The 21,438-nt window shown below is 41.3% G+C and overlaps 1 protein-coding gene across 7 annotated transcripts in view; it reads left to right on the forward strand.

Annotated features, from left to right (window-relative positions):
* The window catches only part of LOC115224006 (E3 ubiquitin-protein ligase RNF19A), a 142,061-nt gene that overhangs the window by 24,596 nt on the left and 96,027 nt on the right, over positions 1–21,438 (forward strand). For all 7 annotated transcript variants that reach the window (XM_036512823.1, XM_036512815.1, XM_036512822.1 and 4 more), the window contains exon 2: positions 2,208–2,387. The gene's annotated coding sequence lies outside the window, so the exon portion shown is untranslated. The remainder of the gene's footprint in view (positions 1–2,207; positions 2,388–21,438) is intronic.

The raw sequence follows: 21,438 nt of genomic DNA on the forward strand, positions 1-21,438 counted from the left end.
TTTCATATATTTTAACTATATATTTTCAGGATAAAATAATAGTGTCAAATATTACAGAAGTTAATTTGTCTGTAATTAAAGATTAACCCTTTAGCATTCAGATTATTTTGTAAAATGTAAAGCTTATGTATTCACAGCATGTAAAAATTAATCTTGCATCATTTCATGGCTTTGAGATTTCAATGATGGATTGTTTATTTTGAAAATGACACAATAAGATAGCTATGAATGACCATATCTGACTAGTCTGAACATAAAATAGGTAGAATATTTTGGCCGGATATGGCCGGTTTAAATACTAAAGGGTTAATTTATTAAATCGACTTCCAAAATGGGGAGGGCTTAACAAAAACTACAAAACAGTTTGGTATAAATGGAATAATTGTTAGAACAGTAAAAGAAATGAAGACAAAAATCCATGCAGGGGAAATTGTTGGATCTTCAGTTACATACGCATCATGCATTTGTAACATTATGGAAACAATGGAAAAAGCTCTGATTTTGAGCAGAAAGTAAAACCTGATATTAAAATAGTGTGGCTGGAACACATGGAAGTGGGCAACCCAGGAAGTCATGGGATGAAGTACTGAAGAATGACCCCAGGAAGCTGAACTTTTTGGTCGAGATGACAAAGGACCGAGACACCTGGCCATACTTGAGAAGACCTGTACCCCGCAGCAGAAGTGTTAAGCCCAATCCTGCTGCTGGTGGGAAGCACTTGTAGCAGTGTCACGTAAAAGTGCCTGTGGAGTGCCACTTGAAAGCTCCCATGTGGAACCATGTAAAAGTGCCTGTGTGGCATCACATAAGTGCCGATGCAGTGAAAAGCACCCGGTGCACTCTGTACAATGGTTGGCGTTAGGAAGGGCATCCAGCTGTAGAAACCAAGCCAAATCAAACTGGAGTCTGGTGCAGCTTGCCAGTTCTGGTCAAACTGTCCAACCCGTGCCAGCATGGACAATGGACGTTAAATGATGATGATAATATATATTGCTGACAGGGGAATTGCTGCTTTCTCTATCCTTGGGTGTCTTCCATTGACAAGGCCAAGGAAGGCTGAAATAATGTGATCTGGTAGTCCTTGTGGTGATGGATGATTATCTCCTGCTGGCAAAATATTCATGAGTGAAGGCAGCAAGCTGGCAGAAACGTTAGCACGCTGGGCGAAATGCTTAGTGGTATTTCGTCTGTCTTTACGTTCTGAGTTCAAATTCTGCCAAGGTCGACTTTGCCTTTCATCCTTTCAGGGTTGGTAAATTAAGTACCAGTTGTGCACTGGGGTTGATCTAACCAACTGGTCTCCTCCCCCGAAATTTGGGCCTTGTGCCTAGAATAGAAAAGAATATATTCATGATTGCTTATATGCACCAAAAAGTCCATTTGAGAGGTTCTCTCGTGGCAAATAATGCAGTATTTTGTGTTCTAACACAACTTCCATTTTTAAGTGGGAGATAAATATTATCTTTCAGTATTGATACTGTTTCTGTCACTGTTAATTTTATACACACACACAATTTATTATCCTCATTTCTATAGATATTTATCATCATCATCATTTGTCTGTTTTCCATGCTGGCATGGGTTGGATGGATGGATGAATGGTTTGACTGAAAATTGGTAAGCTGGGGAGCTGCACCAGGTTCCAGTCTCATTTAGCATGATTTCTATGGCTGGATGCCCTTCCTAACACCAATCACTCCAGAGTGTAGCAGGTGCTTTTTACGTGTCACCAGCATGGGTGCCAGTTATGTAACACTGGCATCGGCCAGGATTCTAACCTCACTTGGCTTGACAGGTCTTCTCAAGTATGATACATTGACAAAGGTATTGAGCACCTATTGCCTCTGTGAGGCCCAACATTCGAAGGGTGTTTTTTAGGTGCCACCATTATGGGTACCAATTACACAACACTAGCATCGGCTGTGACTACGATTTCATTTGGTTTGGTGGGTCTTCTCAAGCACGACATATTGTCCAATGTCCGAAGAGTGCTTTTTACATAAATTGTTTCTTTTTTTTTTTATTAATATGACAAAACCCCATATCTTGCTCACTTTACATGATTTTAGTTTCCATGGTAACTAATGGAACCAATCTCCTGAGCCAACCAAAAGACAACTGCATATAAAATGTTGGAGGTAGAGGCGGGAGGCTTATTTTAATTCTTCCATTGATTGACTAATTTGTCCTTTTTTTCTTTTCTTTAGGGAATGGAAATATAAAGCCCCTTCTGATCAACGCTGTGCTTTCTATAAAGGTTTAACAGGCTTCAATCAATTATTATGGCGTTTCACATGACTTATACAATATATGCAGTGAGTGTTTACATAATGGAAAACTCCAGAATATGGTAAAAAGGAAGAGAATAAAACACACAAAAAAAACATGTGAGTAGGAAACTTTTTTTTGAAAATTGTATTTATCTAAAAAAAAATTTCATTTTGTAAATCAGTTTTGTTATCAAAGACAGTATTGATTTTAAAAGTTAGCACAAGGCCAGTTATTTTGGGAAGGGACGTGGGGTTTAAAGTGTTTACATTGACCCCGGTGTTCAAATGGTACTTATTTTGGATGATGGAAGCATTCCGTCGGTTCCGACGATGAGGGTTCCGGTTGATCCGAATCAACGGAACAGCCTGCTCGTGAAATTAACGTGTAAGTGGCTGAGCACTCCACAGACACGTGCACCCTTAACGTAGTTCTCAGGGGATATTCAGCGTGACACAGAGAGTGACAAGGCTGGCCCCTTGAAATACAGGTACAACAGAAACAGGAAGTAAGAGTGAGAGAAAGTTGTGGTGAAAGAGTACAGCAGGGATCACCCCCACCCCTGCCGGAGCCTCGTGGAGCTTTTAGGTGTTTTCGCTCAATAAACACTCACAACGCCCGGTCTGGGAATCAAAACCGCGATCCTATGACCGCGAGTCCGCTGCCCTAACCACTGGGCCATTGCGCCTCCACGGTACTTATTTTATCGACCCTTGAAATGATGAAAGGCAAAAAAACCCCATAAGGCCTTGTTCAAACTCAGAACCTGATGTCAGAAGAAATATCACTTGGCATTTTGGCAGCTCACCATCTTATCAAAGACAATATTGAAAGATGGTTGCCATCCATTCTCTCTCCCTCTCTTTTTTGCCTTTTTTGACAAAATTAGTGAGAAAAATATTTTTTAACATCACCATTATTTTCTGTCTCCTCCAGAGCTGTGGAGTCTCGGAGCCATGGAGTCAAAGTTGGAAACAATTAAGGGGTAGCTGGAGTCAGTCGGTAAAACTATACTGACTCCAACTCACAATGTCTTTATTCTTTAATAAAAACCAGTTCTAACGTATAGGCGCAGGAGTGGCTGTGTGGTAAGTAGCTTGCTAACCAGCCACATGGTTCCGGGTTCCGTCCCACTGCGTGGCATCTTGGGCAAGTGTCTTCTGCTATAGCCCCGGGCCGACCAATGCCTTGTGAGTGGATTTGGTAGACGGAAACTGAAAGAAGCCTGTCGTATATATGTATATATATATATGTATGTGTGTGTATGTGTTTGTCTCCCTAGCATTGCTTGACAACCGATGCTGGTGTGTTTACGTCCCCGTCACTTAGCGGTTTGGCAAAAGAGACCGATAGAATAAGTACTGGGCTTACAAAGAATAAGTCCCGGGGTCGATTTGCTCGACTAAAGGCGATGCTCCAGCATGGCCGCAGTCAAATGACTGAAACAAGTAAAAGAGTAAAAGAGGCCTACTCAAAGTACAAGCGTATGCATATGCTTTATGAGATATGTAGACCACAATCACTTAATTACATAAAGAAGAGTCAGTCGGAGGTGCCAGTAGTAGAGGAGTCAGTCAGCTTTTTGTTTCGGCTCCACAACCTTGGTCTCCTCAACATTTTGACATTAATTTCTTTTTTTTTCTGTTCTTGTCACCCGATATCACACAACAGCTGAAAAAGCTGTTAGTCTTGCTGTCTCTCTCTCTTTGCTATGCATGTTTGTCTTGTACTCTTGGCATAGTTCCGCGATTAGATGCCCATCCTGTTGCTCACTGCAACCTGGGACAGCATGGAATTTATGATTTTTGGCTGTCTCTTTCTACCTCTGTCATTCTTGTAACAAAAACCTTCATACACCCATCAAAGAACACCTGGTTTTTGCATTTGTCTGTGTGTCAGTAAATGCAATACCTTCACCATTTCACTTTCTTTCTTTCTTCGCTGGCATCGTTTGGGTGGGTCATCGTGGTCTGACTCTTGCAGTTCCTGTCCTCCTCCAAGACAAGCTGCAGCATCGTGTTTTGCCGCTTTTATCATTTACTTGTTTCAGTCATTGGGCTCTGGTCATGCTGGAGCACTGCTTTGAAGGGTTTCAGTCGGAATCGGTCTCACTATGTATTCTTTTTAAACTCTGGGACTTAGTGATTCAGCAAAAGAGACTGATGAACTAAGTTATGGCGATGTAAACCAACCATCGGCAGTTAAACAATGGGAGGAGGACACGCATTTACACACACACATGCACTTACACACACACATATGCACTTACACACACACATATGCACTTACACACACACATATGCACTTACACACACACATATGCACTTACACACACACATATGCACTTACACACACACATATGCACTTACACACACACATGCACTTACACACACACATATGCACTTACACACACACATATGCACTTACACACATGCCTGCACTTGCACACACACATACTTGCACACATGCACTTATGCACAAGCACTTACATGCAGTTACATGCACTTACACATTTACGTGCACATGCACGTAGTGAACACACATGCACTTTCACGTGCACACACACAGTTTGCATCTCCTGAAATTCACTCAGACAAGGCATTAGTCAGCCTGGGTCTTTTGCAGAAAACTCTTGCTCAATGTGTGCTGCAATGGGACTGAACCTGAAACCACATGGTCCCAAAGTGAGCTTCTTAACCGCACAACTGCATCTACTTCTATTTAACAGTTTTGGTTTGGTCTCTCTGGTTGGATAATTCTCCTCTTGAACTATTTCACAGAGAAGAGATGAGAAAGTATTGCCAACATAGGCGCAGGTGTAGCTCTGTGGGAAGAAGCTTGCTTTCTGACCCCCATGGTTCTGGGTTCAGTCTCAACGCATGGCACTTGTCACAAGTGTCTTCTATAGACTCAGGCCGACCAAAGCTTTGTGAGTGGATTTGGAAGTCAGGAATTGAAAGAAGTCCATTGTGCATATAAGTGTGTGTGTGTGTGTATATATATATATATATATATAATATATATATATATATATATATATATATAGGAGTGGGTGTGTGGTAAGTAGCTTGCTTACCAATCACATGGTTCTGGGTTCAGTCTCACTGCATGCGCACCTTGGGCAAGTATCTTCTACTATAGCCTCAGGCTGACCAAAGCCTTGTGAGTGGATTTGGTTGACGGCAACTGAAAGAAGCCTGTCGTGTATGTGTGTATATATATATATATTATATATATATATATATATATATGTATATTGTGGTTTGGTCTCTCTGGTTGGATAATTCTGTTTGTGTCTGTGTTTGTCCCCCCCCCACCATTGCTTGACAACTGATGGTAGTGCCTTTACGTCCCCGTAACTTAGCAGTTCGGCAAAAGAGAGCGATAGGATAAGTACTTGGCTTACAAAGAATAAGTCCTGGGGTCGATTTGTTTGACTAAAGGTGGTGCTCTAGCATGGCTGCAGTCAGCTGACTGAAACAAATATGTATATATATATATATATATATATATATATATATATATATATATATATACACACACACACATGTATGTTTGTTTGTGTTTTTCTCTGCAGCAATGCTTGCCAGCCAGTTTTAGTGTATTTACATCCCTGTAACTTAGCGGCTCAATAAAAGAGAATTATAAGAATTAGCACCAGTCTTAAAGAAAGTCCTGGGGCCAATTCTAAAATTCTTCTAGTTAAAATCGATCAGCATGAATGGAAATTGTAGCTGTGATACCAGTGCTGGTGGCACATAAGAGAACCATCCAAAAGTGGCTGTTGCCAGTGCCACCCTGACTGGCTTCTGTGCCGGTGGCATGTAAAATGCACCATCCGATTGTGGCCGTTGCCAGCCTCGCCTGGCCCCCGTGCCGGTGCCACGTAAAAAGCACTCACTACACTCATGGAGTGGTTGGCATTAGGAAGGGCATCCATCCGTAGAAACATTGCCAGATCAGACTGGGCCTGGTGCAGCCTTCTGGCTTCCAACCCATGCCAGCATGGAAAGCGGACGCTAAACGATGATGATGATGATGGTGCTACAGCATGGCTGCAATGTAATGTCTAAAACAAAGGATAAAAGATACAGAAAAATACAGAAACTGAATCACTGACTAAATTTGAAAGTTGATTTCCACAGAAGCATTTAAGGTTTATTTAAACAAACAAACAAACAAAAATTGGAATTTGAAGAATTTTATTAACGCAGGCAGGAAATAGTTGTATAGAGTTTTAATTGCCTCGAAACGATAATTTTTTTTTGTTTCTTTTTTGTTGTTTTTCTAGACATTTCCGTTCCTCGTACATCGTACAATGATCAGTTCTTTGCTGGGTTTGTGGGTTGTATATGTGTGGGTGTGTGCATGTGAGCATCATCGCAACCGTTTGGTCAAGCATGCGTGCATGCATGTTTGTGTACATTTGTATACGTGTGTGCATGTTTGTGAGTGTGTGCATGTTTGTGAGCCGTGCTTTGGAATCCATAGCAGCAGGTCAACTGCCAGCTCTTGTTTAGCTCACCGGCAATGTCTCCAAAAACTGCAAGAGCCTTTCTCATGTAATTATGGAAACGGGCAGGAGATCTCCATCCAGCTGTTTCTTGGTGGGATGTGGGATGAGTTCTCCAAGTTATGTTTAACAAAAAAAAAAAAAATGTACAGATGCTGTATAAACAATAAATGTTGTTTTTATATATTTACTAACTGTGCTCATGTGCTTGCAATCTTCCTTGAAAACATGTCTGGCCATAGTGGTGTTTGTGCTTGGAGGACCAGGTGGGGAGGGATATTATTTTGCTTGAAAACAGTTGAAGGTTGGTCTCGGGACAGTTCTCATTGTAGTTCTGATGTGTCTAAAGCCCAAAGACTTTAAATTCTATGAGACTACTCCTCTAGCTGAACTAATGTTGGTCATATTATGGTGCCACATTGACCTGGAAACGACATTAAAATGAGGATAGTATATGAAATTAGGTGGAGGGATAGTACACTTGATCTTGCAGGGCCTCTGTCACCGATGGAGGGAGAAAGCTATCTCCAGACTGGAGATCTGGCCTGGATGAGGTTAATTGTGGGCTTGACTAAAGGTATGCAAGGGGCCAAATGATGGCAATCTAAAATTGAGTGATGGATATGTTTGAGAGTGGTTCCATTGAGATGAAATCTCCAGGTGGTTTAAATGCAGAAGTCTCTAATATCCAGGTGGCTAAACAGTGTCTGGAGAAGGGCACCCAGGAGTCACGACCTGGATGTGGGTCGAGCTGGGCCTGGTTCCAATTAGATGAGATCTCCAGGTGGTTTAAATGCAGAAGTCTCTAATATCCAGGTGGCTAAACAGTGTCTGGAGAAGGGCACCCAGGAGTCACGACCTGGATGTGGGTCGAGCTGGGCCTGGTTCCAATTAGATGAGATCTCCAGGTGGTTTAAATGCAGAAGTCTCTAATATCCAGGTGGCTAAACAGTGTCTGGAGAAGGGCACCCAGGAGTCACGACCTGGATGTGGGTCCAGCCTGGCCTGGTTCCAATTAGATGAACTCTCCAGGTGGTTTAAATGCAGAAGTCTCTAATATCCAGGTGGTTAAACAGTGTCTGGAGAAGGGCACCCAGGAGTCACGACCTGGATGTGGGTCCAGCCTGGCCTGGCCTGGCCCGGCCCAGCTCCCTTAGAGTGTAAGGAATTAAGGACCGAAAACACTTGCCTTGGGGTGGGTTTCAACTCTGGCAACCCGTAGATCAGTTCTCGAGAGAGTTTTTTTTTTTTTTTTTTTTTTTTTTACCACTGTAGAATTTGAACTCGGAACACAACTGTAACAAACAGCTACTTTGTGTGTGTGTGTGTGTGTGTGATTTTATTAGGATAAAAACAAATTTGGATTTTGGCATAATTTGAACTGAGAAGCTCAAAGATATTTGACGTCTGGCACCGTTTCTGTTTGCTCCAACACGTTTTCCCTTCTACACTCTCATATACCGACACCTGCTGCTATAGATTATCCATTCATCTCAAACCAATTCTATTATATCTACCTGCTTGCCTGCCTCCTCCTCTCATTATAGTCCCTCCTCCTCCCTTCCATTATCTAGTATTTCCTGTTGGAGTCTGTTCCAGCCAGTTTTATAAATCTTTATTCATTCAATATTTCTCCACACTCTTCGTCTCTTTCTTACTTCTGCTTCTCTCTCTCTCTCTCTCTCTCTCTTACACACAAACACACACATTTGCTTTCTTTCTGTCTGTCTCACTCCCTCAGACTTGTACGTCCCCCCCTTTTTCTCACGTGTTTACTCCTTCTCTCACGTGTTTACATCCTCTCTCTCACGTGTTTACTCCCTCCCTCCCTCTCGCGTGTTTGCTCTCTCACCCTCTCTCGCGTGTTTGCTCTCTCTCCCTCTCTCTCGCGTGTTTGCTCTCTCACCCTCTCTCGCGTGTTTGCTCTCTCTCCCTCTCTCTCGCATGTTTGCTCTCTCACCCTCTCTCGCGTGTTTGCTCTCTCTCCCTCTCTCGCGTGTTGCTCTCTCCCTCTCTCGCATGTTTACTCCCTCCCTCGCATGTTTACTCCCTCCCTATCGCGTGTTTACTCCCTCCCTAACTCGCGTGTTCTCTTCCTCACTCGCGTGTTTGCTCTCTCTCCCTCTCTCGCGTGTTTGCTCTCTCTCCCTGTCTCGCGTGTTTGCTCTCTCTCCCTCTCTCGCGTGTTTGCTCTCTCTCCCTCTCTCGCGTGTTTGCTCTCTCTCCCTCTCTCGCGTGTTTGCTCTCTCTCCCTCTCTCGCGTGTTTGCTCTCTCTCTCCCTCTCTCTCGCGTGTTTGCTCTCTCTCCCTCTCTCTCGCGTGTTTGCTCTCTCTCCCTCTCTCTCGCGTGTTTGCTCTCTCCCTCTCTCACCTCTTTACGCTTTCTCTTGTTTCTTCTTCACATATCTACTTCGTCTTTATTCACCGTTGACTTTCTCTCTCACTCTCTCTCTACCCTCCTCCTCCTCCTCTCTCAGTATCTCTACCCTCCTCCTCCTCACTCAGTATCTCTACCCTCCTCCTCCTCTCACTCGCCCCCTTCCTCCCTCTATCTCCATGTTGCGCGCGTCTCTATATATACGTCTGTTAAAATCAAAACAGACGCGCGCATGCACACACACACATACACACACACTCACATACACATACATGCACACGTTCTTATATATATATATATATGTATATATATAATCACACACTTGCATACGCATATATACCTACTCATTCTCTCCCTCCCTCTCTCTCTCTCTCACACACACACACACACACACACACGCACACACATAGACACATACATACACACATTCACGTCAATTTTAATCTGTATTTCGAGCTTAAAAAAAAAAGGAGAAAGATCAATGTCTTATAATTATCATTATCGACTAAATTTAGAGGTAAGAAAATTATTTATTGCTGAGTAGGTACAATATATATGTATATATATATATATATATATATATAATGTGTGTGTGTGTGTGTTGTTGAGCCGCGAGGATATCCCGATCCCACCGTGACCATCTCATCGTTTTTAATTCACACTAAACTGTCGAATGTATCCACAAAAAAAAAAGTCCCCATCCAGAAAAGTTGTTTGCGTGAGGTTTAGTCTTAGTCGCTATTTCTAGCAGATAAAAATGACCGCTTCGAGGCGCCCCTCACTGGCGCGCGCGCGCGCGCGCGTGTGTGTGTGTGTGTGTGGGGGTGCTCAGATCAGTCTGATCATGTAGGGCCTATGATCGATTAAAGGCGTCCTGATTAACAGCATCCCGTCTTTAAGATGTATCTAATATTAGCAGTATCGCCCGGCGTTGCTCGGATTTGTAAGGGAAATAACTATATAAGCATTTTTAGAGAGTTATAGCCAAAAAATAGCAAAAAACGCATTAAAAATGGAAAAAAAAATTATGGTAAATTTTTTTTAAATCGTTGACTCATCGTAGACATTTTTAGAGAGTTACTTCCCTTATATAATAGCGAAAAAATGCATTAAAATGGAAAAAAATTATGGTAAATTATTTTTAAATCGTAGACTCATCGTAGACGCGCGCTAATGCCCAGAAGGGCTCGATATGAATCACGACTATAAGATACCCGGTTTTGGTTAGACTGCACCGCAAAATGTGGGAGTAGTTAGGAATCTAAATCGTAGGAGACAGACAGCACACAACTTCACTTTTATATATAAAGATTACTTTATCCTGAAGGAGCCATAGTTTATTCCTGTTTTAAGACTGACTGTGTGATTTGAGAGAGAGAGAGATTTGGCTGCTATTTCTTTAAAATCGAGCGTCCACGAAGAGGCTCCCTTTTCTATAGTTTGTGTGCGCGCGCGCGCGCGGTGCTTCATCTCGAAAGTCCGAAGTTGTGCCTCGCCCTCTTCTATTAATAGGTTTATGGTGTGGTCTCCATTGTTTGTTGTCTCTGTATTGCTCAACTGTTTGTTTATATATCGTCCAGCCTGTTGCTAATAGCAGCAGCCTCAGTAGTAATGGCTTCTTTGACTTCTATTACGTGTGTGTGTGTCACACTTCCTCTCTTGGATCTGTATGTGTGTAATGTGTGTGTGTGTGTGTGCATTGTTTTCCTTTATTTTACTCTTTTATTGATCCTAAGGAGATGAAAGGCCGAGAAGTCCGGAGTCGATGATGTAAAAAGTATCTGTCTACTACTGAAGCCGATACAATCAATTAACCCCCCCTGCTTTTGAATTACTGGTCTTGTCTTAATTAGAAGCATTATTATTATTATTATTTGTTTGGCTTTTGCTTTCTATTTGTACAAGTTGACTCCAAGTCTCTTCCAGGGACCTCAAGAGACAAGTTAGAAGTTCAAGTCAGTGTCACGACTCGGGTGCCATGTTTATTGGTTTTGCACAGAGTATTGTTACTCTTTTTTTTTTTACTCTTTTACTCTTTTTACTTGTTTCAGTCGTTTGACTGCGGCCATGCTGGAGCACCGCCTTTAGTCGAGCAAATCGACCCCGGGACTTATTCTTTGTAAGCCCAGTACTTATTCTATCGGTCTCTTTTGCCGAACCGCTAAGTGACGGGGACGTAAACACACACCAGCATCGGTTGGTTGTCAAGCAATGCTAGGGGGACAAACACAGACACACAAACATATACACACACACTTATATATATATATATATATATACATATATACGACAGGCTTCTTTCAGTTTCCGTCTACCAAATCCACTCACAAGGCATTGGTCGGCCGGGGCTATAGCAGAAGACACTTGCCCAAGATGCCACGCAGTGGGACTGAACCCGGAACCATGTGGTTGGTTAGTAAGCTACTTACCACACAGCCACTCCTGCGCCTATTGTTCTAGAGAATGTCTGTCAAAACAAAAAAGAAAATTAGAACTTTGTTTTAAAAGTAATTTGGTGAGAGGATGATATTGTGTCCTTAAGGGGACAGTAAAAGGTGTTTGCTATTTTATACATTTAAAAGTACTTTTAACAATGTTCACAAAATGTTTTTGGAATTACATAGACAATATTTTTCTTAAGATATCAGCAATTCCCATACTCTTTTTCTCTTTTTTACTCTTTTTACTTGTTTCAGTCATTTGACTGCGGCCATGCTGGAGCACCGCCTTTAGTCGAGCAAATCGACCCCGGGACTTATTCTTTGTAAGCCCAGTACTTATTCTATCGGTCTCTTTTTTGCCGAACCGCTAAGTAACGGGGACGTAAACACACCAGCATCGGTTGTCAAGCAATGCTAGGGGGACAAACACAGACACACAAACACACACATATATATATATACATATATACGACAAGCTTCTTACACTTTCCGTCTACCAAATCCACTCACAAGGCGTTGGTCGGCCCGGGGCTATAGCAGAAGACACTCGCCCAAGATGCCACGCAGTGGGACTGAACCCGGAACCATGTGGTTGGTAAACAAGCTACTTACCACACAGCCACTGAAAACTATTTAAAAAAATTTCTTCCATTTTTTGCATTTCCTGGCATTTGAGATATTATTATTGAGATGGCAAGCTGACAGAATTGTTAGCATGCTGGGTGAAATGTTTAGCGGCATTTCATCCCTCTTTACATTCTGAGTTCAAATTCCGCTGAGGTTGTCTTTACTTTTTATCCTTTCAGGGTTGTTAAATGAAGTGCCAGTGGATCACTGGTGTCGATAAAACACTTGATATCACAAGCACCATACTAACATTGCTTACATTCATTTTGAAGGAAGTGAGGAATTCTCTGATGTAAGGGGAAAAAGAACTTTAGTCCCTTATTCTGTCCTTCATTTCTGTTCTGTAACAGAATTATTAGAGGACTGGGCTTTTGAAATTATCAATGGGGTGTTTTAAAGAATGTAATGTAATGGGTCAGAATACACTGCTCAGTTGTTTGGGTGAGGTTTAGTCTTAGTCGCTATTTCTAGCAGATAAAATGACCGCTTCGAGGCACCCCTCACTGGCGTGTGTGTGTGGGGGGGGGGCTTAGATCATCCTGATCATGTAGGGCCTATGATTGATTAAAGACATCCTGATTAACAGCATCCCGTCTTTAAGATGTATCTAATATTACTTTATCCTGAAGGAGCCATAGTTTATTCCTGTTTTAAGACAGTGACTGTGTGATTGGAGAGAGAGATTTGGCAGCTATTTCTTTAAAATCGAGCGACCACTCACAGCCTGCCTAGGGTTTAACAACCACTTGTTTCATCAATGAAAGGCAAAGTGAATCTCTGCCAAGTTTGAACTCTGCTTGATCAAAACGAAAGTCTTTGAGCCGTTCCCAGTTCATCAGGAACTGGCTTTCGACCTGCTTCCATACCTTAGAAAACCTCTAATACTGCAGTACTTTTGAAGATTAACCTGTCCTAAGGCCAAAAGTGATATACATTCTCCCAGTTAGTGAATCTAGGTTTTATATTGTTACTTTTCCTGCCAGATGGTATTAATAGATTCATCAGACTTACTATAAATCTATTTTCCGCTCCTAATCCAACAGAATCTCAGGCTATTTTCTCTGCCTTTTTTCCTCTTTTTCTTTTTATTATTATTTATCTCTAGTAAACATCTCCAGCTGATTACTAATTAATCTCAGTAATTCCTCAAAGATTAAAAAACATCTATTCCTGTTCTTCCTGATCAGATGACCCAAACTATCTGGAGCCTTTTAATTATCTCGATAAATGGCAGGTGGAGGGAACACTATCAGATAGAATTAGGGATGTCACTTTGCATTGTGTTCAGTTTTGGCTGTCTTCCTTTCAGGGGGTCAATAAAAAGACTGGTCAAGTACTGGGGTCAGTTTAGTTAACTAAACACTGCCACATCTCCTCTCCCACCACATTTCTGGACTGGTGCCTACAGAAGAAACTATTTTTTATTACAAAGGTGCTGATTTGGCAGAATTGTTAGCATGCTGGAAAAAAATTCTTACAACATGGACAAATGGCTGCTGAGTTCAAATTCTGCTGGGGTTGACCCTATCTATTACTCTTTTGGGGTTGATGAAATAATCTCCACTTGAGCCCTGGGGTTGATGTAATTGACTAGCCCCATCCTCCAAATTTCAGGCCCCATACTTAGAGTAGAAAGGATTATTATTATTATTATTATTATTATTATTATTATTATTATTAAGGTGGTGAGCTGGCAGAATCGTTAGCATGCCAGGCAAAATGCTTATCAACATTTTGTCCATCTTTACATTCTGAGTTCAAATTCCACCGAGGTTGACTTTGCCTTCCATCCTTTCAGGGTCGATAAAGTACCAGTTGTATACTGGGGTCAATCTAATTTACTGGCTCCCCCTCCCCCCAAATTTCAGGCTTTGTGCCTATGGTAGAAAGGATTATTATTATTATAAAGATGGTAAGTGAGCAGAATTGTTAGCACTATAGACAAAGTGTTTCCTAGAATTTCTTGTAGGTCTCCATTCTGAGATCAAATTCTGCTGAGGTTGTCTTTGGTTACTGGTTAATGTAATTAGCTTCCATCTACCAAATCTACTTGCAAGGCCTGAAGTTATAGTAGAAGACACTTGCCCAAGGTGCCATGCAGTGGGATTGAACCCGGTGGTTGGGAGGCAAGCATCTTACCACACAGCCATACCTGTGCCGATGACTAACAACAACAATAGTGATTTCAAATTTTTGCACAAGGCCAGCAATTTCGAGGTGGGGGTAAATCAATTACTTTGACTCCAGTGCTTTAATAGTAATATTAATAATAATAATAATAATAATAATAATTAAACTGTTGTTTAACCCCCAGGTCAGCTGTGGTGTAGCAGACATATAATCAAAGGCATTCCAGCTGTGACCATCCTGTTTGATTTATGCTTTGCTTCACATAACTAGACCTTCCTTCTACAATGTCCTTTATTGAAGAGGATTGGCTGTGATTTAAGAGAGATTTGATTGCTATTTCTACCAGGTGGAGCTACTGCATTGAGCTGTGGTTGCTGTGACAATTCAATGACCTGTTATTCTGGCTGCTGCTAACATCTAAACAGAAACAGCAGCGTCTTGTGTGCTGTGGTAGCAATCACAGCTGACTAGCAGCAGCCATTGTCAGCTTCTTGTTTGTGTTGTTGTTGTTGTTGTTGTGGTGGTGGGGAGAATAAATATCAGTCAGGGGCTAATGTTTGTGTTTATCTTCACAACATAGTTTATCAGTGTTTTTGTTTTTAATCTCAAATTGCCTTAAATAGGTTAGCACAAGCAGGAACTTAACTACTGTTTCTCCTTGCAGATGATGTACTCCAGTAATAATAATAATAATAATAATAATAATAACAACAACAACAATAGGCGCAGGAGTGGCTGTGTGGTAAGTAGCTTGCTAACCAACCACATGGTTCCGGGTTCAGTCCCACTGCATGGCATCTTGGGCAAGTGTCTTCTGCTATAGCCCCGGGCCGACCAATGCCTTGTGAGTGGATTTGGTAGACGGAAACTGAAAGAAGCCTGTCGTATATATGTATATATATATAAGTGTGTATATGTTTGTGTGTCTGTGTTTGTCCCCCTAGCATTGCTTGACAACCGATGCTGGTGTGTTTACGTCCCCGTCACTTAGCGGTTCGGCAAAAAGAGACCGATAGAATAAGTACTGGGCTTACAAAGAATAAGTCCCGGGGTCGAGTTGCTCGACTAAAGGCGGTGCTCCAGCATGGCTGCAGTCAAATGACTGAAACAAGTAAAAGAGTAAAAAGAGAGTAAGAGTAACCGTAGAATATTTTCCACTTTTTCTATCCTGACAGATCTGTTGTTACTCATGCAAGTACAGTGATGAGTGAAGTCTTGGCTTCACTGAAGAGGACTAACAAGACTGAAACATGTCTAGCATTGCACCCCTTTACTTTGTAAAAGAATCAAAAGCATATTATTCATTAACTTAACGTATTTTTTGCCCATATTTGTTCAAGCAAGTAGTCCCCCCCCCCATCGCCTTCTGTTCCACTAATTTTCTTTTTATTTTCTTTTTAAGTGAATTTTTCCTGTTTTACTCTTTACTCTTTTTACTCTTTTTACTTGTTTCAGTCATTTGACTGCGGCCATGCTGGAGCACCGCCTTTAGTCGAGCAAATCGACCCCGGGACTTATTCTTTGTAAGCCCAGTACTCATTCCATCGGTCTCCCTTGCCGAACCGCTAAGTTACGGGGACCCAAACACACCAGCATCGGTTGTCAAGCAATGCTAGGGGGACAAACACAGACACACAAACATATTCACACACACTTATATATATATACATATATACGACAGGCTTCTTTCAGTTTCCGTCTACCAGATCCACTCACAAGGCATTGGTTGGCCCGGGGCTATAGCAGAAGACACTTGCCCAAGATGCCACGCAGTGGGACTGAACCCGGAACCATGTGGTTGGTTAGCAAGCTACTTACCACACAGCTACTCCTGCGCCTACTGTTTTAAAACAGTATTTGAGTTTTCATGTTTTGAAACAAATATAAATTTTTTTTTTTTTTTACGTAATCAGTAATTAGTGCTGGGATATTTACAGTGGCAGTGTTCACCCTGTCCTTTTATGTGAATATGTATTTAATTTGTATTCTAAGGATAGAAATATATATTTTGTTTGTGTTTGGAAAAAAATTTAGCTTAAAATGTTGCTTTTGGTGTCTGTCAGTCTATTAAAAGTTGAAAATGCAATTATAAATCCAAGGAGGGCCAGCAATGGCCATGAGTAATAAAACAAGAAGAAATTTAAGCCATTGATGACAAAAGGAATTTCTGTCTCTCTCTCTGATTCTCTCTTTTCCTTCCTTCCTTCCTTCCTTCCTTCCTTCCTTCCTTCCTTCCTTCCTTCCTTCCTTCCTTCCTTCCTTCCTTCCTTCCTTCCTTCCTTCTTCCTTCCTTCTTTCTTTCTTTCTTTCTTTCTTTCTTTCTCTCTCCTCTTTCTTTTTCTCTTTCTTTCTTTCTCTCTTTTTCTCTTTCCTTTTCTCTTTCTTTCTCTCTTTTTTTCTCTCTCTGATTCTCTCTTTTCCTTCCTTCTTTCTTTCTCTCTTTCTCTCTTTCTTTCTCTCTCTCTCTCTTTCTCTCTCTCCTTATTCTCTCCCACTCTGTTTCACCTCTCCACCCCCCTCTGCTATCAGCTTTCCTTCTTGATCTCCCACATACTCCTCCTCTTCTCCCCCTCTCACATCCACACTGTATTATTGTATTTGTCTTAAAGAGTCTAATTGTTTTAGGTATAGCTGTGTGTGTGTGTGTGTGTGTGTGTTTGACATGTGCAGATTGCTATGGAAACCTTTTTATACTTAGCCTTATTGCAAACTAGTCTTGTGGACAATAATAATAGTTGTTTACACACACACTTGTATACACACATTGGTGTATGTTGATGTTAAGTGGAGGCACACACCTCATGCATTGGATGGATCATAATTGTAGATGTCAAGTGATACACAAACACACTTCAGTAGTTGTGATGTCAGTCATGTGACATGGAGACAGTCAACCAAACAATGTGCCACCCACCCACCAGCCCACCCACCCATCGACATACAAATTCATTGTAGTTCTGCCATATCTTTGCTGAACTGAAGATCATCAACTGAAGAGCACCAACCACCGGATACAGAGATGAATCCTATAAGCTGGATGCTGTAGTATTCTTTCCAGAATCCACTCTCTGTGCTCTGCCTTTGTTGCAACAACCACAACAAGCCGTAGACAAGGTAGACTTATGGTACAACAGTCACTGTTCCTTTGCACTTAATTTGGTGATGATTGTGTGCATTCCGTTACCTTCTCGGGGTTGTACCGACTGATAAGGGCTGGTTTCCCAGTTTCCATGGCATATAAATTCCCCCCCCCCCAACCACCACCACCTGGATGGGATGCCAGTCCCTTGCAGGATTAGCTCATTTTTGCCTGCTGAGAGGACTGGAACAATGTGAAATGAAGTGTCTTGCTCAAGAACACAATGTGTCGCCTGGTCCAGGAATTGAAACCCCAATTTTATGATCATGAGTCCAGCACCCGAAACATTAAGCCATGTGCCTCCACTGTGCATTCCATTGCAGTTTTTTGAATCAGTGACACAATTTCCATTGCATCTATTCCTGTGTGTGTGCGTGAGCATGTTTCATGCTTTTCCCTAGATGAGTCGGAGAATTAGTGTTTTGGTGAGGTGGACTGTTTGTTTTAATATTCTAGGGGTATTGTATGTGTGTGTGGGTGTGAGTATCTGGAGATAGTTTGACCTGTTGTGGTAATGTTGAATGTATATATATATTTCTTTACTACCCACAAGGGGCAAAACACAGAGGGGACAAACAAGGACAGGCAAACGGATTAAGTCGATTACATCGACCCCAGTGCGTAACTGGTACTTAATTTATCGACCCCGAAAGGATGAAAGGCAAAGTCGACCTCGGCGGAATTTGAACTCGGAACGTAATGACAGACGAAATACGGCTACACATCTCGGCCGGCGTGCTAACGTTTCTGCTAGCTCGCCGCCTTGTTGAATGAATGTATATATAGTAGCATCTATATTGGTGATCGTTGCATTGAATTCTGAAAACTTTGGTTCTAAGTTCCTTGGTGGAACTCCATCCATTGCTCTTTTTCAAAGTTGGTTTAACCCTTTAGCATTTAAACCGGCCATATCCGGCCCAAATTTTCTACTTCTTTTATGTTCAAACCATCTAGATCTGGCCTTTCACTCATATCCTACAATGACATCCTCAAAATAAAACCATCATATCATCAAATTCTCCGAGCTACAAGATAATGCGGGATTAATTCAAAACAATGTGAATGAAAAAGCTTTATATTTGACAGAGTAATCTGAACACTAAAAGGTTAAGTATTTTTGTAACATATTGGTGTGTTTTGAAAATGATTAATAACTGGTCCAAAGAAATTTGCCAATGATTGCCAAATGGCTATAGTAAGCGGGTGTCTAGTATAGAATACTTTCTATTGGTTCAAGGAAATTTCTCCGTAAACATTTTTGCCATTGGAAAATTTGTTGCTAAAAAAAGAATTGAAAAGAAAATTGAAGAAAAAAAATTAGCTGTTTTCTTAAAATAGCAACTTCATCAACTAACCTGCTAATTAGAGAAAGGTAATTTCTTGATAACGAGTTATTTAATTTACAGTCTGCTTTATGAGCCTCCTTTATGGTGAAACTAGCAGTATCGCCCGGCGTTGCTCAGGTTTGTAAGGGAAATAACTATAAAGCATTTTTAGAGAGTTATAGCCAAAAAATAGCAAAAAATGCATTAAAAATGGAAAAAAAATTATGGTAAATTTTTTTTAAAATCGTTGACTCATCGTAGACATTTTTAGAGAGTTACTTCCCTTATATTAAAAAAAATATGCATTAAAATGGAAAAAAATGATGGTAAATTATTTTTAAAATCGTAGACTCATCGTAGACGCGTGCTAATACCCAGAAGGGCTTGATATGAATCACGACTATAAGATACCTAGTTTTGGTTAAACTGCACCGCAAAATGTGGGAGTAGTTAGGAATCTAAATCGGAGTAGACAGACACACAACCTTTCTTTTATATATAAAGATTTCTTATGGCAAATTTTATCACTGCAAAATGTTTGCATCAGATTTTCTGGACATGTTTTTATCTGGAGAAAGTTGTAGTTGATCTGGTTTTAAGATTTAAAGGGGATTCACTCAGAATGTTATTGTTGCCTCTTTTGTTGTCTATAGTATTTGAAATCCAGGGTGTATTGAGTGCATTAAATCTCTCTCAGTGATTGTTTGTGGATGTGTTTGTAGTGCTGTAGTAGTGGGACAGTTGTAGTTGATATGTATCTGTGACTTTGTATGTGAGGTGATTTTTCTTTTTCCTTTTTTCTTTTTTGTCAGTCCTGCCAGTTAGGACTGCCAGACCAGTCAAGGTCATTGGTGTTGTTGCCTGCCTTTCACTTTTGTTGCTCTGAATTCAATAAAAAAAAAAGAAAAGAAAAGAAAAAAGAAGAATGTCTGAATTAAATTTGTTCTTTTTCCATCTTTCTTCCCTATCTGACAAAAAAACCCCTCAATATAAAAGAACATGTTTAGCCTTACTTGAACTTGTGACCTTTTGCTTGCAAAGGATCTCTTCTAGTCCTGCTGCCTCTGTTCTCACACCCTGAGCACTCAATCACCGCATTTGAACTTAGACATTTTAGGGAAAACATAACCTTTCCCAATCCTACTCTCCCTTACTTTAAAGGATCATGATATTTGGTTACATGGTGATGGTAGGAGGGCAGCAGGGGTGGGTGATTGAGGTAGAGTGAAAGGGTTCAATTAATGAATTTTCTCCTCCCTTTTTTGCAACTGTCAATACAGAGAGGCATTGTTCAGAACTAGGTACATTTGAACCAATTATCCCCAGGATGCATTTTAGGCATGTTATCTCTTTGTGTACTTGGACTTATTATCCCAATAGACATACAATATCAATGTTATCTTGAGTACACAAACCATTGTCACCAATGGTGGTGGTGTTGGGAGACTCTAGTGTTTTCAACATTCCAAGGTAATCACATTACTCTTCCCTTCTCCCTCTCTCCCTATCTCTGTCCCCTTCTTTCTCTCTGTCCCTCTTTCTCTCTGTCCCCCCTTTCTCTCTGTCCCTCCTTTCTCTCTCTCTATTTCTCTGTCCCTCCTTTCTCTCTGTCCCCCCTTTCTCTCTGTCCCTCCTTTCTCTCTCTCTATTTCTCTGTCCCTCCTTTCTCTCTGTCCCCCCTTTCTCTCTGTCCCTCCTTTCTCTCTCTCTCTTTCTCTGTCCCTCCTTTCTCTCTCTCTATTTCTCTGTCCCTCCTTTCTCTCTCTCTTTCTTGGTCCCTCCTTTCTCTCTTTCTCTCCCTCTCTCCTCTCTCCTCACCTTCTCTCACCCCCTTTCCACTCTCCCTCCCCCACCACTCCCCCTGCCCCTCCACTTCTCTCTTTCCTAGTTAACATGTGAACCCTCTTGTGAGTTCAAACCACATTAAAAGCCAACTTTGCTTTTTAATTCTTTTGAGGTTGATTAATTATCAGATACATACTTGGATCACTCTGTCTGTTTGTCTATATGTCCGGCTATATATATATATATATATATATATATATATATAGGAAGGGCATCCAGCCATAGAAACCATGCCAAATCAGACTGGAACCTGGTACAGGTCTCCAGCTTTCCAGTTCCAGTCAAACTATCTGACCCATGCCAGCATGGAAAGCAGATGCTAAATGATGATGATGATGCAGCCCTGTTGATTCAGATATTTTCTCCCTCCCCACTTATCCCTCTCTCCATTTGTTTTCTCCATTTTTTTGTACATTTTTTAATCAACCACACACACACACACAACACAGTGGTAGAAACTAGATATATCATTATCATCGTTTAATGTCCATCTTCCATGCTGGCATGGATAGGACACACACACACAAATCATCATTTAATGTCCCTTTTCTATGCCGGTATGGTTGGGACAGTTTGACAAGAACAGATGAGCCAGAAAGCTATGCCAGGTTCTATGTCTGCTTTGACATGGTTTCTACTGCTGGATGCCTTTCCTAATGCCAACCACTTGAAAGTGTACTGGGTGCCTTTTATGTGGCACCAGCACCAGTGAGGTAACCAAGTACCCTCAAGATAAGACTCCCTCAGCTTAGCAGAGTATAGACTCAAGAAAC

The sequence above is a fragment of the Octopus sinensis genome, linkage group LG24, assembly GCF_006345805.1.
Source record: "Octopus sinensis linkage group LG24, ASM634580v1, whole genome shotgun sequence".
Classification (NCBI taxonomy): Eukaryota; Metazoa; Mollusca; class Cephalopoda; order Octopoda; family Octopodidae; genus Octopus; species Octopus sinensis.